The 21,638-nt window shown below is 40.2% G+C and overlaps 1 protein-coding gene across 2 annotated transcripts in view; it reads right to left on the reverse strand.

Annotated features, from left to right (window-relative positions):
• Positions 1–21,638, reverse strand: part of dhrs11a (dehydrogenase/reductase 11a) — a 99,995-nt gene that overhangs the window by 68,979 nt on the left and 9,378 nt on the right. The window contains exon 1 of one of the 2 annotated variants that reach the window (XM_078224973.1): positions 12,642–12,661. The exons of the other annotated variant lie outside the window; for it this stretch is intronic. The gene's annotated coding sequence lies outside the window, so the exon portion shown is untranslated. Of the gene's footprint in view, positions 1–12,641; positions 12,662–21,638 lie in introns of those variants that run through there. 2 annotated transcript variants of the gene reach the window in all.

Raw genomic sequence — 21,638 nt, forward strand, 5'->3', positions numbered from 1 at the left:
TTTCTACGCGATCCCCTCTCACTCTTCTAAACTCCAATGAATAGAATCCTAAAAGACCTGGTCTCTCTTCATGTGACAGACCTGCCATCCCAGGAATCAGCCTGGTAAACCTTTGCTGTGCTCCCTCTATAGCAAGGACATCCTTCCTCAGATAAGGACACCAAAACTGCACACAATTTTAGGTGCCCTCATTAATTCATTTTTTACTGGTTTATTTAGACCTGTCAAATGTTCACTTTTTAATTCTGACTAATTCATATAAAATTGTCATTGCAAGTCATAAGCTTTCAACACAATGTGGTTACTACTGACAAAAAAAACGTAGCAATAACCACAGTCACAAGTGTTCCAATTCAATCAACCTCAGCTGAAATGTACAAAATCCACTTAGGCCTTGAAGCATTTGCCACTTGTGAAGCTGCGGTATTTTTTCATGAGAAAGTAACCAATTTAGAGCTAAACATCAGGACTAGAAGTAACTGAAGGTGACAAACTCATTCTCAACTTCTGAAATATAACCATCTTCACACCGCCAAAGTATTTTGACAAAATCTTTAAAAAACAATGAAATAAAGTTTTATTTAAGTCTACTCCCAAAATACAATTCCAAAGTTCATTTACCAGCTTAATTTCATAAAATACACCAGACACCATTAATTTAACATCTCTGCAATCCACGCAGTTAGTTTTTTCCCCCCATGTGCAATTACTTCTGCAAGTACTGGAGTTGGTCCGAGCTTGCAGCGTCACACAGCATAAAAAATTTCAGTCACAGTTATCAAGTATAGTGAGAAGTGTTCTTTGACATTTGGAGTGTGGGAGTAATCAAGCAATATTAAAACAGGAATAGAATTTTATCCAGCAGACAACACGATTTAAGTGTTTTGGCTCGAGGTTGGAATCAAAAAGCCAGAAAATTTTACATTGCCCAGGACTACCATCTTCAAAACTTTCCGTAATTTGTGGAGTTTATTTTCTAGAACCACATTGTTATCTATCCAAAAATTGGAATCCTTATTGATCTTGGCTTACTGCAATTCCACCTAAACTAGCAAAAAGAATGCCATCTAGAACCTCAGCCCAGACTGTACATACAAACATACAAAGTAGGAGGAATAGGCCACTCTGTCCTTCACTCCTGCTCTGCCATTCAATAAGATCATGACTGATCTGAATTTTAGCTCCCACCTACCCCGGTAACCTTTCACCCCTCAATCATCAAGAATCTATCTACTTCTGGCATTTAAATATTCAAATATTCTAATTTCACTGCCTCTGGAGAAAGGGAGTTCCAAAGATGGAGAAAAATGTGTCTTCATCTCTGTCTTAAATAGGCAACCCTTTGTTTTTTTAAAAAGTGACCCCTCCTAGTTCTAGAGTCTCCCACAACTGGAAATATCCTCTCCACAACCACCTTGTCAAGACCTTTAGGATCTTACCTGTTTCAATCAAGTCACCTCTTACTATACTAAACTCCAGCAGATGCAAGCCCAGCCTGTTCAACCTTTTCTCATAAGAACGCACCCGTTCCAGGTATTAGTGAAGTAAACCTTCGCTGAACTACTTCCAATGCATTTACACCATTCCTTAAATAATATATACAGTCCTCCAGATGTGGTCTCACCAGTGTCCTGTACAACTGAAGGCATAACCACTCTACCTTTATCTTCAATTCCCCTTGCAATAAACAGTAACATTATATGAGCTTTCAGAATTACTTACTATACCTGCATACTAACTTTTTGTAGTTCGTGCACTAGGATACCCAGATCTCAGAATTTCAGAGTTCTGCAATCATTTACCATTTAAATAATATGCTTCATTTTATCCTTCCTGTCAAAAATGGACAATTTCACATTTGCCCACATTATACCCCAATTTACCAGATCTTTTCCCACTCACTTACTTGTGTCTCGTTGAGCATCTAAGTCCTCTTCACTACTTACTTTCCTATCTACCTTTGCGCCAGAGAGTTTAGCAACCATACCTTTGGTCCCTTCATCCAAATCATTTATATCAATTGTAAAAAGTTGAGGTCCAGCTGGCACACCACTGGTTACATCCTGCCAACCAGAAAAAGATTCATTTATGCCTACTCTCAGATTTTTGTTAGGTAGTCAATCTTCTATCCATGCCAATAACCGGTTACACCACGAGCTTTCATTTTCAGCAACAACCTTTAATATGGTACCTAATCAAATGTCTTCTGGATAATAAGAACTGTACATTCACCAGTCCCCCTTTATCCACAACACATGCGCCTCTTTAAAGAACGCCAATAAATTGGTTAAACACGATTTCCCTCTCAAAACATGTTGACTCTGCCTAATTTTTTGAATTTTTCCCCGAGTGCCCCGTTATTACATCTTTGATAATAGCTTCTAATATTTTCCCTATGACAGATGCCAAGCTAACTGGTCTGTAGTTTCCTGCTTTCTGTCTCTTTTGAATAAATGAGTTACATTTGCTATTTTCCAATCTAATGAAACCTTGCCTTAATCTAGTGAATTGCAGTAAATTAGATGCAACACATCAACTATCTCAACATCTCTAGATAGAAGGAAGATTAATAGCACCGATATTGCTGATAGAGTACAGAAAACACCCAAGACTCTTACTCTTCACAGGCAAAACAATTATTCTTCAATCAGTTCCCCAGCAAAAGTTGCAAAAGGTTTTCAGGAGACCTGATGCTGATATAACTAATGTAATGACACGTGCATGAGATCTGCTAGGAAGCAGAAGTATAACCTTGTGTAGTGTACTGAAATGTACATGGATCTGTAAATAAACTATCTATAGAAGCATTCTTAGGAGAACAGACAAACTCTAAAGAAAATGCATTTAGACTCCAAACACAAGACAAAACATAGCGGCAGTTGGTGGTTTCAGTCAATTGTTCATGTGCACCAAAACATGGTGGCAGTAGTCAGTGTAAAGACCAAGAAAAACTTCAAGAGAAGACTGCAGGCCTAATAGGCCCACAGATTCTTGGAAAAAGAAAAGAATTGAAGGGCGGCACGGTAGCACAGTGGTTAGCACTGCTGCTTCACAGCTCCAGGGACCTGGGTTCGATTCCCGACTTGGGTCAGTGTCTGTGGGGAGTTTGCACATTCTCCTCGTATCTGCGTGGATTTCCTCCGGGTGCTCCGGTTTCCTCCCACAGTCCAAAGATATATGGGTTAGGTTGATTGGCCATGCTAAAATTTCTCCTTAGTGTCCGGAGATGCGTAGGTTAGAGGGGTTAGCAGGTAAATATGTAGGGATATGGGAGTAAGGGCTGGGTGGGATTGTGGTCGGTGCAGACTCGATGGGCCAAATAGCCTCTTTCTGCACTGTAGGGTTTCTATGATTTACCCGAGAACAGAGTGTTGTGACGCTGCAGAGGCAAACAGACAGACAGATCCATGGTCCAGACAGCAATGAGTACAGATCACAATCTACCATACTATTAAAGCAGCAACAGATCCAGAGCTTAGGGTTTACATTATCGTTCCCAGAACCATTCCAAAGCACTAAAGACTCACAATAGACTCAACATAGGGACAATTGGAAGAGCTTCTCCAGATACAGAACTGTTTACGGTTTGCACAACATGACCCAAAAGAATCAGGTCAGTACTTTACTCTATGGAGTGGAGGCCATAGCAGACAATGTTATTTGCAAGAAGGGCTTAATGAGGCTTTGAGCTCATATGGGAAAGTCCATCAGATATTCGATTTGTACATCAGTGTTCAAAATAATTTGATCACCGAACAAGCAAAACCTAATGAGGAGGCAAAAATTAGGTGAATCCATTGATTCATTATAAATGACCTGTATAGACTAGTGGAGAATTATGACTTAGGGATCCTCAGAAATGAGTTAAGTGATCAGACAGTGGTTGGGGTTTTGGATAAAATCCAATCAGATCTTTTGCAAATGTTGGAAGGTTTAACTCTCAAGGCAGTACAAATAATGTGACAGAACAAGCATAGAAAGCAACAGAAAAGTCGTTCATAGGAATAGGTGATATCCCTTGGAGAAAATGAGCAAAGCCAGTCAATAAATAAACCCCACAAAAGTGGGAAGCATGCCCAGCAAGGGGAGCCAAGTGCCAGAACTGTTGGAAGTCAGGACATTTCAAAAGAGCCTGCAGATCCAACATCCCTATAGTTCATAGGAAAAAGAGATAACAAAATAAAATTCAAAGAGCCACAGAAAAAAACAAAGAACCTTTTTAAGAGAAGATACCAAAACAGAAATTAATTATTGAAGCAATAAGTTAGAAGTTGATGGTCATCCCACAGAACAAGCTAGACACTGGCACAAGCGTTTCAATATTATTTGTTAAAGTAAAATGGTTTTAAAATTTCACATTATAACCATCTGCAATTCAGTTGCAAAGTCCAGGAGGAACTATATTAAAAATAATAGAGCAATATTTAGCAAGATTAAGATACAAGGAAAAATAAATTTTAGAATCCTGGTATGTGATAAGAACCAGGCGTCATTATTCATAGAATCATAGAAATCCTACAGCACAGAAAGAGGCCATTCGGCCCATCGCGTCTGCACCGACCACAATCCCACCCAGGCCCTACCCCCATACCCCTACATATTTTACCCACTAATCCCTCTAACCTACGCATCTCAGGACACCAAGGACAATTTTAGCATGGCCAATCAACTTAACCCGCACATCTTTGGACTGTGGGAGGAAACCGGAGCACCCGGAGGAAACCCACGCAGACACGAGGAGAATGTGCAAACTCCACACAGACAGTGACCCAAGCCGGGAATCGAACCCAGGTCCCTGGAGCTGTGAAGCAGCAGTGCTAACCACTGTGCTACCATGCCGCCCTAAATTATTATTATTAAATTCCCAACATTATTACTGAGCAGAAAAGCATGTTTGCAGCCAAGGTCTATTCTGGAAGTCTAGAACTAGGGGTCATAGTTTGAGGATAAGGATAATCTTTTAGAACTGAGGTGAGAGAAATTTCTTCACCCAGAGTGGTGAATCTGTGGAATTCACTAACACTAACACACAAAGTAGTTGAAGCCAAAACATTGTGAGATTTCAAAAATAAATTAGATATAGCTCTTTGGGCTGAAGGGATCAAGGGATATAGGGTGGAATGTGGGATCCGGATACTGAATATGATCAGCTATGATCAAAATGAATGGCGGAGCAGGTTCGAAGGTCTGAATGGCCTACTCCTGCTTCTATTTTCTATGTTTCTATGTTATGAGGTTGATTAAATTGCTGATGAGCAGTCTAGTGAGATATTCAGAAATTAATTCCTATTCCTATTTTCAGATTTAGGAAAGCTGAAAACAGAATATCACACAATCCCAAGGGCAGCTGCTGAGCCTATATGTCTCTTCAGAGTGAGGAGGGTCCCTCACTCACTCTGAGACAAAGTTAAGAAGACAGATTGAACACATGTTACAACAAGGGGGCATCTCTGCAGTAACCATACCGACAAAGTGCTGTTTTGTAATCATCACAGTACCAAAGTCTAACGGTTTAATTAGAATCTTTCTGGAATAGACTCAGTTAAATAAATCAGCAGAGCACAAGATGCATTCACTGGTATCAGTGGATGAAAGTCTTAAATTAGCAAAAAGCACCCTGTTCACAAAACTGGATGCCAACAGCAACTTTTGACAGTTGCCTCTGGACAAAGAGCCCAAATTGTTGACTACTTCTAGCACCCCATTTGGTCATTATTGTTTTAACAGGTTACTATGCTGAATTGCTTCTGCATCCAAGATATTCCACAGTACAATGTCTCAGATCCGGGAAGGCATGGAAGGTGTAACATGCCATATGGTCAACATTCTCACACTTGGTTCATCATAGGAAGAACGTGACCATCGAGTGAGAGCAGTCCTCAGAGTCCCACAAGAGCAGGTTTGACATTAAAGGTCAAATGTTAACTTAATGATTAAAATTCTTAGGGAACACTGTGCCAGCTTTGGGAATTACAGCTGACCCACAGAAAACCAAAGTAATTAAGAGTTCTCACTAGAAGCCTAAAAACATCACATTCACAAATTTCTTGGCATGGTGGCTCAGTGGTTAGCACTGCTGCCTCACAGCACCAGGGACCTGGATTCAATTTCAGCATCAGGTCACTGTCTGTGTGGAGTTTGCACATTCTCCCCGTGTCTGCGAGGGTTTCCTCTGGTGCTCCGATTTCCTTCCGTAGTCCAAAAATGTGCGGGTTAGGTGGATGGGCCATGATAAATTGCTCCTTAGGTGTCAGGGGGATTAACAGGGTAAATACATGGAGTCACAAGGATAGGGCTCGATGGGCAGAAACGGCCTCCCTCTGCACTGTAGGAATTCTATGATTCTCTCAAAGTAGGCAAGTTCCTATCACAGAGAGAGACACACACACAGTGACACAAGCCATTATGACAGCTGTTGAGACAAGGTCAACAGTGGGGCTGGACTGTGGACCAATAAAATGCTTTTGACAAGGTCAAAAATCTCAATTTCACTAGAAATTCTATGATCTAGAATTGCTGACAGTTGTAGCAGCAGATGCATTATCTACAGGCTTGGGCACAGTGTTGTTTCTAGTTCAAAAAGATACACAAAGACGATTGGTTTATTACACTATGAGATCCCTCAGACACAGGAAAGCGATATGCCTGCAAGAAGTTCTCTGATTATGTCATGGGATTAAGGTTTAAAATTGAAACTGACCACAAATTAGTGTTCTTAAAGTAAATTCAACATTTTAGACTCAGACTCATGAGATATGATTCAGTTACAGAGTATGTTTAAGTAGTACCAAACAATAACACTTGCACTATCAAGAATAGTAAGAAGTTTAACAACACCAGGTTAAAGTCCAACAGGTTTATTTGGTAGCAAAAGCCACACAAGCTTTCGGAGCTGCAAGCCCCTTCTTCAGGTGAGTGGGAATTCTGTTCACAAACAGAGCATATAAAGACACAACCTCAATTTACATGAATAATGGTTGGAATGCGAATACTTTAACCTGGTGTTGTTAAACTTTTTACTGTGTTTACCCCAGTCCAACGCCGGCATCTCCACATCATGACTATCCAGAATACCAGTGGAAAGAGTCAAATTGGAAGATTTAAATTTTATTGTAGAACTGGAAGCATATAGTTTGCTCATTAGCCACCAAAAAGCGATTACAAGAAATTAAGCAAGCACAACAGTAGGATTACAAGTAAAAAAATAAAGAAAGAGTATTGCCAGAATATACTCCTAACAACTCTATTTTTTACCAATATCTCAGAAAAAAAAATTCTCAAGCATCTTAGTTTTTAACTGACATCATGCCGAAAATACTTCAACTCGGCATTCTCCAAAAATACCTCAAAGTCACTTGGGAATAGCAACATGCCATGCAAGAACCCAGCAGTCAATCAGGTGGCCAAGCATCAGTCACTCTATTAAAAAGTTAATCACGGATTGCTTTACGTGTGCCGTGTATAGCCAACAGCAGGGCGAACCAATGGCACCCTCCACTTTTCCTATGAGGCCATGGCAGCGCCTAGGAATGGATTTAGAGTTTAAAAGGCAAAGTTATCACTATTCACTACTGCTCCAGATTGTTTGAAGTAAGTAGATTGCATAGCACCATGGAAGAGGCAGTCATTATATCACCAAGAAAAGTCTTCCTGACATATGGTATCCCAGACATTGTGGAGTCAAATGATGGACCTCAGCTTGCTAACAAGCCTGATCTGATACCAGGCTCAAGGTTGCTGAATTGTCCCTATATACCTTGTACTAATCATTTTAAAAGTGCAAAACAAAACTTCACATTTCAGTTATCCAATTTAAATAAATGTTGAAACATTTAACATCCTGAATACAATCGCCACATTGTAATACTTCTCTCCCTTTAAAGGCATGACTCCACTGAGTAATGTCAGGGGTGAACTGTACCATGATTCAAAGTCGTCAGGTCAACCATCCAATTATAGACCAGAAAATCCATTTTTGACAAGTAATCACACCAGATATTTTGTGCATTAGGTCGGATGACAGACAAAGTATTAAGTCAGCTTGGCAGCAAAGGTCATTTAATATTTACAAGGAAAAAATATATTTATAAATAATGGCTTGTATTTATGATTACATTTGGCAAATATTTGTTTCTGAAGCAAAAGTTTAGTTTGAGGAATTTGCTTGGAAATTTATTGAATTACTTACAACAGCCTGCTATTAATGCAAAAAAAAAACAAGGGTTACGTTTTCTGTTTTATCAGTGTGTTGAATTAAGTTGAGCCAATTCCAACCTTCAGACTTTCAAACATTCTGTTCAACATTAAAATGTCATAAAGCGCCATAAACAAAGCTATGTTCAGGCACATAGTATACTGCTGAGACATGTACGTGCTCATGTGGAAGAGAGGGGGGAAAAAAATTCCTGCTCTGAATTTCAATGGATACCAGTTCATACCAGCTGAGCAGACTAACCTATCCAAACCTGCCTTTACCTGATCCAAACTGGTATTTTTGAAGAGGAAACATTCCACCAACATAAAACTACAGGGTCTAACCTTAGCTAAGAGAGACACTTATCAGCTAGCTTTGGTATCTTAGTCATACAGAAAGGGTGGGCTACAGACTTTGCAGTTAGCACAAGATATTCCAATAATGAAAGCTATTTCAAGGTAGTTTTCGTATCCCTGCATTTTGAATCTAAAATACTACATAGAATTGGAACATAAAGATCTATTGTGTGGCATGACTTCCATTTTAATATTGCTGAGGACGAGACGATAACCACCTCTTTAGAGAAAATACGTATAAAGAACAGTATCTATTTTGGAGCCACTAAGTGGCATTGCCAAATGCAACGGAATTAAGGACAGTATACACTATGAACCATAGGATACGAGGTCAAGATTGTCAAAACACATTAATTCATCTCACTTAGGATCCACACAGCGAGCAAACAGAAAATACCTTCATTCATCAACTGGGACAGTCTCAATGGTCAATGACCAGTGTGTAACATACTGCTCTGCCATGTTTACCCATATTTATTTAAATAATTATCCAATGCTATTTTACTTTATAAACACTGCCTCATTTTCAAAAACACTCCACAGGAAAAATATTTCTTCCAATTTCCCCTTTTATACATCCAATCTTAATCCTGAATCTTTACCATTGCCTTGTCACTGATACTTCATCTCAGAAAAACCATGTTTCACTACACGTCATCTAAAAACCAGTCAATTCTGAAAATCTCTATCAGCTCTCCATCTTCTCCATTCCAGTGAAAAGTCCCATCATTGTAACCTCATTCCTGAAACAGTTGTAGTGAACATCGGATGCATCGGCCATGCTAAATTCTCCCTCAGGTGTACCCGAGCAGATGCCGGAGTGTGGCGACTAGGGATTTTCACAATAACTTCATTGCAGTGTTAATGTAAGCCTACTTGTGACACTAATAAATAAACTTGAAACTTATTTGAAACATCTGATGGCATTTTACTTTGAAGTAGTAGAGCTTGTATAAATATTAATATTTTATTTACTGAGGAAAGGTAAAATGTCTCCACATTAAAAAGGGTACCCATTAAGCAAATGCAACAGAGCGTTAAATGAATACATCAATGTGCTATTCTTTGAAATGCTGGTATGTGGGTTAATGCCTTGGACTGTAGCCTGGCCAGGTTACTCAAAGTAGCCCATAGCACAGACTGCATAGTTCCTTGCAGAGAGGGATATAAAAATTCTTAAGACTTCCCTTCTGTTTCTCGCAGCGTCAATTTATAAGTGACATTACCTGGGAGGGAGCGGTCTGCCTTCTAGGCTGTGGATTAGGAGGGATTACAATTTGACCACCGTTTCTCCTGTTGATCAAGGGATACATTCAAAGGTGTGGAGATGCCGGCGTTGGACTGGGGTAAACACAGTAAGAAGTTTAACAACACCAGGTTAAAGTCCAACAGGTTTATTTGGTAGCAAAAGCCACACAAGCTTTCGAGGCTCTGAGCCCCTTCTTCAGGTGAGTGGGAATTCTGTTCACAAACAGAACTTATAAGACACAGACTCAATTTACATGAATAATGGTTGGAATGCGAATACTTACAACTAATCCAGTCTTTAAGAAACAAAACAATGGGAGTGGAGAGAGCATCAAGACAGGCTAAAAAGATGTGTATTGTCTCCAGACAAGACAGCCAGTGAAACTCTGCAGGTCCACGCAACTGTGGGAGTTACAAATAGTGTGACATAAATTCTGATTCTAGGATCGCATGATAAAGACTCAGGAGGAAAAAAGCAGAAATATTTATGTGAAATAGTGTGACATAAACCCAATATCCCGGTTGAGGCCGTCCTTGTGTGTGCGGAACCTGGCTATCAGTTTCTGCTCCGCGACTCTGCGCTGTCGTGTGTCGCGAAGGCCGCCTTGGAGAACGCCTTGGAGACCTGCAGAGTTTCACTGGCTGTCTTGTCTGGAGACAATACACATCTTTTTAGCCTGTCTTGATGCTCTCTCCACTCCCATTGTTTTGTTTCTTAAAGACTGGATTAGTTGTAAGTATTCGCATTCCAACCATTATTCATGTAAATTGAGTCTGTGTCTTATAAGTTCTGTTTGTGAACAGAATTCCCACTCACCTGAAGAAGGGGCTCAGAGCCTCGAAAGCTTGTGTGGCTTTTGCTACCAAATAAACCTGTTGGACTTTAACCTGGTGTTGTTAAACTTCTTACTACATTCAAAGGAGCAGGACAATTCCCTCTGTCTAAAAACAAAGCATTATCCAATTCTAATCACCAACATATCTTACACAAACAATTCCTGTAATCTTCAGGTGCTATTGTTTCAAACAATGGTATACTTGCACATCCTAACTCCAAACATTTGAGAGAAAGACTCTGAACATTAGCAGCAAGTCAGTGTCATTCCAATGAGGCACTCTAATATACATGGTGCCAAACTCCTGCAAACAAGAATTGACCAGGTGTTTGAGAACCAAAAGAATTTCTGGTTAATCTTCAAGTGTCAACAGTTCAAGTGAAATACAAACTTTATTAAATAAATATAGTGTCGGCTAACTTGAAGCAGCTATCCAAGGTACAGGCAGAGGTTTGAAGATGTTAACCATTAATTGGTCAGTGCTCTAAAGAGTCAGTGGAATATCAGAGTCAGCGACGTCAGCATTGAAGCATCTGACCTCAAAAAATTGAAAGATGTCAGAGCTGGCACTTTGGGCATTATCTGAAATAAATAATGAACGAGCTGATACTGGTAAATACCACAGAGAAAAATTGAGCAATAAAGAAACTGATTTGTACTGCAGTTGTTAAGCAGATTGATCAGCTTCACTGATATTTTCTGAGACCGTGAAAGTTGTTGCCTTTAGCTATACTTCAAAGGATGGGAGCCACGTCAGCAGCCTACTTCACTTAATTACATACGTTACAAATAAAGTGTTGTACAGTTTTGCAACTGCTTTATACACTATACTCATAAAACTCAAGGAGGAGAAAAAAATTCTCTCAGACAAATTCATGGGAGTGGGACTAACATTTTACCAAATGTTCAGATAGCAGGGGACTGCTAAGTGTTTTTCATAATTTTCTTTTTCAACTATTCCCTTTAAAAGTGAGCTGCATCATGTTTTTGCTCTGCAAGCATATATTTTTAAAACTTACAACAGAACCTCAATCATCCACCATAGTGAACAATTCTTACATTGTCACAACCCACAACAGATATTGAAGACTGCTGGATCATTTGAAACGGGTGTCTAATGTTGCATCCTATCATGCTCCATTCACTGGCAGTAGTAACACATTGAAACATGCAGACTTGGCTCATTTTAAAATTCAGCATTCCTCTATGGCTGATAAGATCACTGAAGGTAAGCAATTCCTTTAGCATTCACTTCTGTAGCTGGCAACGGTAGAGCCCAGCTGGCCAGCTCTCAGTCTCGCGGCAGGTCCAGCAGCTGGAAATATGTGCAGGCTTTTGGTTGAGTATTGAGCCAAAATATAAGGTCATAAGGAATGGAAGCAATTTGCTTACCAACTGCAGCACAGATCAGATTCTTCATTTTTTCTCTCCGAAAATGGTGTTACCAGTACGCTCACAATTTATTTCATATAATGAACAAGTGCCACCTCTGACATCTTTTAATTCCTCTGAGGTCACGCAGTCCATTGAGCCTGCTCCGACATTCGATAAGGTCATGGCTGATCTAAATGTGGCCTTAAATCCATTTTCCTGCTCGTCCCCAAAGCAGGGGGTGCAGGGATAAGCAAAACTTCAGCGCCCGTGCCTTCAGGAGGCCAAAACTCAACTCGCAGCTTTTGCCTTTGTCGGCACAGCACTCTCCGCCCAAGTGACCACCGCAGATCTCGAGATACTCACACGCAAACGCACAGTGGGCATTCACTCTCTGACAAAGTTCCAGTGTTCAATATCCAAAATGTCCTGGAGCGAGAGCTCAAGCCTCTAGCCATTTGTTTTAACACCCCGTGAGATGTAGTCCAACCTGGTTTGTGTTCTCACCCTCCAACACAGGTACTGCCCGAATAATACTCTCACCACCAAGATGACAGAGAAGGGAGAAGCAGTGGTTAAACAACAGCAAAAGCCAGGGCAGATGGTGCGTTAGAGCAGAGAAGCACATTTTGTCACCTCCAAAGCTATCCTGGTCTTCCTCAGCGACAATAATCTCCAAGCCTTGTTAGAGGAGTGCGAGAACAATCACAATAGCATCCAGAGTCTGGAAATGAACACAGACACAGAGGCTGCTCAGTGCAGGAGACACACATACCCTGCCCCTCCCTCCAACTGTGCTGCTTGGCATTTTTTAGGATGGTCATTTTTTATAAATTACTTACTTTTACGAATCAATTTATTGCTAGGACGTTGATTTTTCTTTTGCTCAGCAAATTGTTTATGTTTTCTTCATACCTTAAACATGAATTTCAGAAAAAAAAGTTAACGTTGTGCAAAACCAGATCTCAGGGAGCAGTAGCTGGGTTTCTTGCTAAATGAGATGGAGGAGCTCACAAGAAGTCAAATTGCTTTTTGGATGGATGACAGAAGGGGCTATTTTTGTTCCAATAGAAATGGGAAGTGTTGAAAATGTTCAGCATGTCTGGGGTCAGCGAGAGAAACAGAAGCCAGTGACCCTACAGCAGAGCAAGTGCAGGTCATAAACCCGAGGGGACCTGAAGCAGCGGCGCTGTTTCTAACTCCACACATGCTTCCAGGCCTGCTGAGCATTTCCTAACATTGTGTGTGTTTATATTTCAGATTTCCTGGATTTGCTCTCCTATTGTCTGTGTGATGTTCGTGTATCTTTAAAGAGATTTTTTTTAAAATTGTGTTCTCTGATGCTCTCATTGTTGCCGGGCTGTCTGTAGAAGTCCTTTAATTGCTACTTCAGTGGCTTAAATGGGATTGTTTACTTTTACTCTGGGATTTTTTTATGACTCTGCATCGTTTGGAGGAAGACTGGTTAGCAGTTCATGTGTTCTGGGCAGTTTTCTTTGTCCGAGTGAATTTTAAGTTTCATTTTTTGTTTGGCTGTCAGCATCAAGCTGAAAAGAAGTGCATCTCTCTCTCCCTTGGAATTGGAAATTCTGCTGGTTAGCTGAAAGCAAGGATTTTCTTGCCTTCCTCGAGTAGAGAATCTGCTGTTGGTGACTTGACTAGAGTCTCTCCCTGATGTTCTGGGAACTGTTCTGACTTCAAACTGTTCTGGGTGTGTTTTGTTAAATCTATGTAAAATAATTTAATCCCACTGTGACCATGATTCTCAATTCTGGCCACCCGAAGGATGCAAGGGGGAGTAGGTAAAAGGCCCAGAAACAGTATCACAAGAGCGCTTTTGCTCCCTGGCCCTACTGTCCCCATGATCATTGATTTAGGTGTTGATCAGCTGCTTCAATTACCTTCCTTCCATCATAAGTTCAGAAGTGGGGCTGGTCGCTGATGATTGCATAATGTTCAACACCATTCATGAAATTATCCGTGCCCCTATGCAGCAAGAACTGGACAACATTCAAGCTTGGGTTTGTAAGTGGTTAAGTAATATACGTGCCATGAAAATGCCAGGAAATGACCATTTCCAACAAGAAAATCTAACCATCTCCCCATAATATTCAATGGCATTATCATCACTGAATTCCCCCATCAACATCTTGGGGGTTACCATTGAGCAGAAACTAAGCTGGACCAGCCAAATAAATACTGTCACCACAGGAGCTGGTCAGAGTCCGGTGTGCAAAATAATGAGGGTTGTAGACAGGAAAGACTTGTTTCCACTAGCTGAGGGGGTCAACTACTAGAGGGCATTTGTGTGTCTAGAATTCACTGCCTAAATTGTTGATTAAGACAGAAATGTTCAACTCATTGAAAAAGGAACATGGATCTGCATCTAAAGTGCTGTAGTAGCCTGCAGGGCTACAGACCAGGTGTTGGGAAGTGAGATTAAAATGAGCAGCTAGTTTCTTTTTCCCTCTTTTTTGGCTGGCACAGACACAATGGGCTGAATGGCCTCTTTCTACAGCATAACTTTTCTATGGTTCCAATTGCAGAGAATAAACTCACTTCCTAATTCCCCAGAGAATGTCGTCCATCTACAAAGCACACATTGGGGTATGGTGGAATATTCTCTACTTGCCTGGATGAGTGCAGCTCCAACAACACTCAAGAAGCTTGATTCCATCTAGAACAAAGCAGCTCGCTTTATTACCTCATCCAACACATTCAACACCCACTCCCTTCACCACCACAGTTGCAACAGTGTTTTCCAACATTTTGTCCGGCGACCCAAATGATCCGTCACATGGGATGTGTAATGAAATATGATCTTTCCACTCTGTACTATTATATAGTATATTTAATACAAGGCGGACCATTCAAGATCCATTTTATTTATTTGGGCCATATTCCAGTACAAAGGAAATCAGTGTCAGTATTATTCAAACTCCTCTTATCAACATAAACATTCAAAATAAAAAGTCCAAAATCAGACAATACATTCAGTGCACCAGCCATCCACAAAAATTGACTGCCCTTTATTTGAGACAGGTTTTTCGTTTAAGATGCACCTTCAAAATGCAGAGTTCACCAAATCAACATGCTGCTTTTAGGTGGAAACTTAGAACAGTCACCAATTATCCATTACCATCCCATCAATAAACCTCCCTGATAGGTGGGATATGTCACATCTATAACTACATTTTGCTGCATTCATTGAAGTCTTGGTTAATGTGTCAATTACCCTTTCTCACATGCAGTGTAACATTTTTATAAATTAAAATGTCTCAATAGTTTTCCTATCTTTCAGACATGATTTCATTCTGAAATTGATATAAAAGCAAAATGTTTTAAGCACACAGGGGAAAAGTAATGGGTTGGATTGAGAGATAATTACTTTACTTGTCAAACTCGGAAGTTATAGCCTGCCTAAATGGCAGGAAATTCGAGACTCGGGCATGGTCCACTGACCAGGCAGGCTGCAGTACTGCTGCTACAGTCCCAATCTAAGTAGGATTTACTGTACATTTAAAAATACACCTTTCTCCTAATTCTTACCTTTTCCTTTCATAAAATGGAAGCAACTTGAATTGTATCAGGCAATACTAAGATTTTTCTCCACATCACAAGTCCTCATGCTATGTCATCGTTTGAGAGGTCCTATTGTCATACCGTCTTCTACAAAATGTGCATTATAAACAGAATGTCCAACGTGTTTTTTTCTAACAAGATCGCGGAACATCCCGCTTTTTTTTTTAAAAACAGGGCCACGGAACATTTCATGTTTTTTCAACAGGATCGGTTTAAAGGACGGCAAGAATTTACCCAACAACCTATCTTCAACATCCCACGACGCACCTGCAGGTTGTGACCCCCCCCCACCCCACAATCTACAAGATACACTTCAGCAACCCATCAAGGCTCATTCGACAGGACTTTTTAAACCTGCAACCTCCAACACCTAGAAGAATGAGGGCTGCAGACGCGTGGGAACACCACCACCTGCAAGTTCCCCTCCAAACCACACACCTCCCTGACTTGGAACTATCTCACTGTTCCTTCGTTCCACTGTTGTAAAATTCTGGAAACCCCTCCAGAACAGCCAGTGGTTCCCAAAGGTTGCGGCGCGCCACACTGGTGCGGCAAGAGAGGATGGCAAGTGTGGCGGGAAGATTCAAGGGCAATCAAAGAAACATTTGAACATGGATTAGATATTTTTCCAAGTGATTGTTTTATACTTTCTGGATGCCCCATGATCATATTATAAAGTAGTTGTGTTCTATGTTATGAATCAAGCACTGCTAGGAGTTGTTTTTTTTTGTTTTTGAATGTATTTATCATCAATAAAAAATTTGGTGTGGCACGAGCAAATGTTTATTCCCAAAGTGCGACCCAGTGAAAAAAGTTTGGGAACCACTGCAAACAGCATTGTGGTTGCACCAAAACCACAGACTGCAGCACGTCAAGTAGGGAGCTCACTGCCACCTTCTTGAGGACAATTAAGGATGGACAATAAAAATGCCAGCCCAAGCAACAACACCCAGGTTCAATGAAATATATATTTTAAATATAGCCCTTTTGTAAAACTAAATTGGTTAATTCTAACTTTGCTTTTATTATGCCCTAATTCCTGCTTTCAAAATTTCTAGCTTGGTCTTGGTTCTTCTTTACAACTGTGCAGAGAAATCAATGCCAATCTCACTTCATTACTCCTTCCATCTACATTCCTAACTCAATTCATTTGCAATCTGGTCCACTACCATTTTCTCACTCCAAATGGCTTTCATAGTCTTGTTTCGAAGACTCTTATAATGTCTGGAATGCATTTCAAGTAATTCGTTTCTGGCACTAACCATCTTTTTAAAGCTTCCTCGCCCCTCAGGCAACATACTTTATTCTCATACAATAAATAAAATACTTATACCCATTTTAAATCAGTGTGCTTCAGCTTGCAATGAGATATGTTTTTCTTTCAGGTTGCATTTTACAGGTAGTTATTCTTTCAATTACTTGCAAATCCATTTTGATGAACAATGAAACATGAAGTACTTTCACTGTGTGTATAACTATGGCATCATATTTGACCCCAAGCCAAGCTTCCGTTCACCTATCTGCACCCAAGACTGTCCAATTCCATAATATAACACAACTCCACCCCTACATCAGCCCATCTGATGCTGGAACCCTCATTCATGCCTTCGTTAAATGCCTATTCCAATGCACTCCTGGCTGGCCTGCCCTGCCCACCCTCTTTACTCGTCAGTTAAAATCCTGCTGCTCATGTCCGTACCCACCCATCACTCCCATGCTCACTGATCTAAATTTAATCCTAGTCAAGTAAATGCCTTGATTTTAACATTCCCATTCCTATTTTCAACTCCCCCTACTTCCAAGTCCACAACCCCTCGAGCATTCCCAATTTTAATTACTCCACCATTGGTGCCTTCAAGTGCCTATGCCCCAAGCTTTGAAACTTCCTCTCTAAATCTCGCCAGTTCTCTACATCTCTTTCCTCCATAAAAGATACTTCTAAAAAAACTACTTCTAACCAAGCTCATCATCTACCCTAATATCACTCTGTGGTCAAAAGCTAAATCCTGCTTTATAATGTTTCTATGAAACTCTTTATATTTCAATACATTAAATGTGCTACATAAACACGTTATTGCTGATAATTTGACACTAAGAGAAACAGTCTGAAAGCACACCTTTTGTTTCAGACTCTGTGATACAGAAAGTTCTTGCCCAAGTAGCCTTTTTCCCTGCAGTTCTGAGTTGTGAAAGAATAAGTAAATGTGGCTAATGTCACATTTAATTTTCCCTTATAACATTAGGGCCATGGGCAATTTAGTGCTACACATCCACTTTAAGAATGCAAATCTTCTACCCATGTTCAACTTCACTTACTAACCTTCTTAAATGTTCCATTTAAAGAATGAGATTGTACAGTTTCAAGTATTTGACATTATTTTAAATATTATGTTTCTATTTTCCCCTCTCTTTTTAGTGCTGTATTGCCCAGGCAAGACAATTGGAAAATGGTCTATTACAGAATTATTTCAATACCACTGTTGAACCTTATCTGGGTGCTAGCACAAGTCAAGATGGTTCATCTGGTGATTTCCCTTCCTTCATTGTTGGGAAATGTTTATATTTTTCATTGACACCAGCCTTTGACAGCACAGCCAAGATCAATAAATTTGATATCCAGAGAAATTAGGTGCTCTAGGCACCCCATAATAGACACTAGCATATGGCACCATCATTCCATCTCTCTACAATCCTTCTCTCAACAGTAATATTTAATGAAAGGGTAGAGAGTCTGTCCAAAGGGTCTAGATGACATTGCACTCAAAGTATGAAATGGACACGGATATCAGATGAAGGAAGGGAATTCACACCAATTACATCAACTAGCAGCTATTGATTGCTCAATGCAGGCATATTATATTGAAAATAAATCCTTTAGCAACTGTACAGTGGAGCGGTTAGTCAAATCTGCATATTTACGAAGAAATTGCTGAAAAGTTTCCTTTCAAAAAATTAAATCTAGTCACTAGATCATCAAAACACAGCAACCATCTCCAAGTTGCCAGCGATAATGAAACCATTGTGGGAGATATTTTTCTGTCTAATTATTTTCTGTGAATTGAGATTCTATTCCTGTTTGGGCCCACCATATTGCTTGGTATGTACCAAAGCATATTATTTGTATTTGCTATGTGTTTAATGGGGTGTTACTGTATTTAAGTTTTATAAAAACATAACTAGAAGCAGGAGTAGCCCTTCAAGCCTGCTCCACCATTCAATAAGATCATGGCTGATCTTTTTGTGGACTCCGGTCCACTTACCCACCCACTCACCATAATCCTTAGTTCCTTTACTGTTTAAAAATTTATCATTGCCTTAAAAATATTTAATGGGTAGCCTCGACTGCTTCGCTGGACAGGAAATTCCACAGATTCACAATCCTTTGGGTGAAGACGTTCTTCCTCAACTTAGTCCTAAATCTGCTCCCCCTTATTGTGAGGCTATGCCCCCGAGTTCTAGTTTTGCCTGCCGGTGGAAACAACCTCTCGGCTTGTATTTTATCTATTCCCTTCATAATTGTACATGTTTCTATAAGGTCCCCCCTCATTCTTCTAAATTCCAACGAGTATAGTCTCAGTCTCTCCTCATAAGCCAACCCTCTCAACTCCAAAATCAACCCAGTGAATCTCCTCTGCACCCCCTCCAGTGCCAGTACATCCTTTCTCATTCAGACCAAAACTGTACACAGTACTCCAGGTGTGGCCTCACCAGCACATTATACAGCTGCACCATAAGCTCCCTATTTTTAAACTCCATCCCTCTAGCAATAAAGGACAAAATTTCATTTTCTTTCTTAATTATCAGCTGCAAACCAACTTTTTGTGATTCATGCACAAGGCCACCCAGGTCCTTCTGCACAGCAGCATGCTGCAATTTTTTACCATTTAAATACTCCATGCTATTATTCCTGCCAAAATGGATGACCTCACATTTACCAACACTGTACTCCATCTGCCAGACCCTTGTCCACTCACTTAAGCTATCTATATCCCTCTGCAGATTTTTAGTGAACTCTGCACACTTTGTCCTACCACTTATCTTAGTCTCATCTGTAAATTTTGACACACTACACTTGGTCCCCAACTCCAAATCATCTATGTAAACTGTAAACAACTGTGGTCCCAACACTGATCCCTGAGGCACATCACTAGTCACTGATCGCCAACCAGAAAAACACCCATTTATCCCAACTCTTCCTTCCTGTTAGTTAACCAATCCTCTATCCATGCTAATACATTACTTGTAACACAGTGCACCTTTATCTTATGCAGCAGCCTTTTGTGCGGCGCCTTGTCGAATGCCCTTCTGGAAATCCAGATACACCACATCCACCAGTTTTCCATTGTCCACCGTGCTCATAATGTCCTCGAAGAATTCCAGTAAATTAGTTAAACATGACTTGCCTTTCATGAACCCATCCTGCCTCTGCCTAGTCTCGCTTTTTCTTCCTTGATGATAGATTTAAGCATTTTCCCCACTACAGAAGCTAAGCTAACTGACCTATAGTTATCAGCCTTTGGTTTACCTCCTTTTTCAAACAATGGCGTCACATTTGCTGTTTTCCAATCTGCCGGAACCGCCCCGGAGTCCAGTGAATTTTGGTAAATTACCACGAGCATATTCTTCATTTCCCCACCATCTCTTTTAGTACCCTGGGATACATTCCATCAGGGTCAGGAGACTTGTCTACCTTTAGCCCCATTAGCTTGCCGAACACTGCCTCCTTAGTGATAAGATGGTTTCTAGGTGCTCACCTGTCATAGCCTTCTTGTCATCAATTTTTGGCATGTTAATTATGTCTTCCACTGTGAAGGCTGACACAAAATACCTGTCCAATGTCTCGGCCATTTCCTATTATTAAATCCCCCTTCTCCTTTGTTTAAGCACAAGGCACTCGTATTGGATTTTACTTTCTCATCCTCCGTCTGTATTTTAAATTTAACCATACGGTGCTTGCTCCTTCCAAGAGGATCCCTAACTGTGAGATTATTAATTATTCTGGTCTCATTACACAGGACCAGATCTCGGATAGTTTTCTCCCTCGTAGTTTCCTCGAACAGTATGTAATGGAACCTATCATGGATACATTCTATGAACGCCTCAAGGCCGCTTTGACCAATCGACATGCAGGTTAAAGTCCCCCATGATCATTGCCGTACAATTTTTACATGCATCAGTTATTTCTTTGTCTATTGTCCACATTACCATGATATTATTTGGTGGCTTGTGGACTATGCCACCAAATCAGTGACTTTTTCTCCTTACTATTTCTGATTTCCACTCAAATGGATTCAACCTTTTTTCTCCATAGAACCTATATCATTTCTCACTACCACCCTGATGTCATCCTTAAATATCAGAATTACATCACCTATAGCTTTATAAATATGTCTAAAGTAAAGTGACTTTTGTGTTCCTAAATGTGTAGGATGCCCCTGCAAGATAGAAATGTTTATCTGAGTCTGGCATTCATGGTCAAAATCAATTTTTATACAAGATACAGTGGTGACTAGATACAGAGTTACAGGAGTGTTATTACATTGGTGTGAACATACAAACATATGAATTAGAAACAGCAGTAGGCCACTTGGTCATTCGAGCCTGCTCCACCATTCAATAAGATCATGGTTGAGCTGATTGTAACCTCAACTCTATATTCCGCATCTACCCCAATAATCTTTCACCCCCTTGCTCATCAAGAATCCATCTACCACTGCCTTAAAAATATTCAAAGAATCTATTCCTGAAAAGGCACTGGAAACAGAGTTTCAAAGATTCACAGCCTTCAGAGAAATAAAATTCTCCTCATCCCCATCTTAAATGGACAACCTCTTATTTTTAAACAGAGACCCCTAGTTCTAGATACTGCCACAAGGAAACATCCTCTCCACATACATCTTACAAAGACCCCTCAGGATCCTATATGTTTCAATCAAGTCACATCTTAATATTTTAAACTCCGGCGGATACAGATCTAGCCTTATCCAACCTTTCCGCAAAAGACCAGGTATTAATCCAGTAAACTTTCTCTGAGCTGCTTCCAACACATTT

This window comes from Mustelus asterias, chromosome 12 (assembly GCF_964213995.1).
Source record: "Mustelus asterias chromosome 12, sMusAst1.hap1.1, whole genome shotgun sequence".
In the NCBI taxonomy this organism is placed as follows: domain Eukaryota; kingdom Metazoa; phylum Chordata; class Chondrichthyes; order Carcharhiniformes; family Triakidae; genus Mustelus; species Mustelus asterias.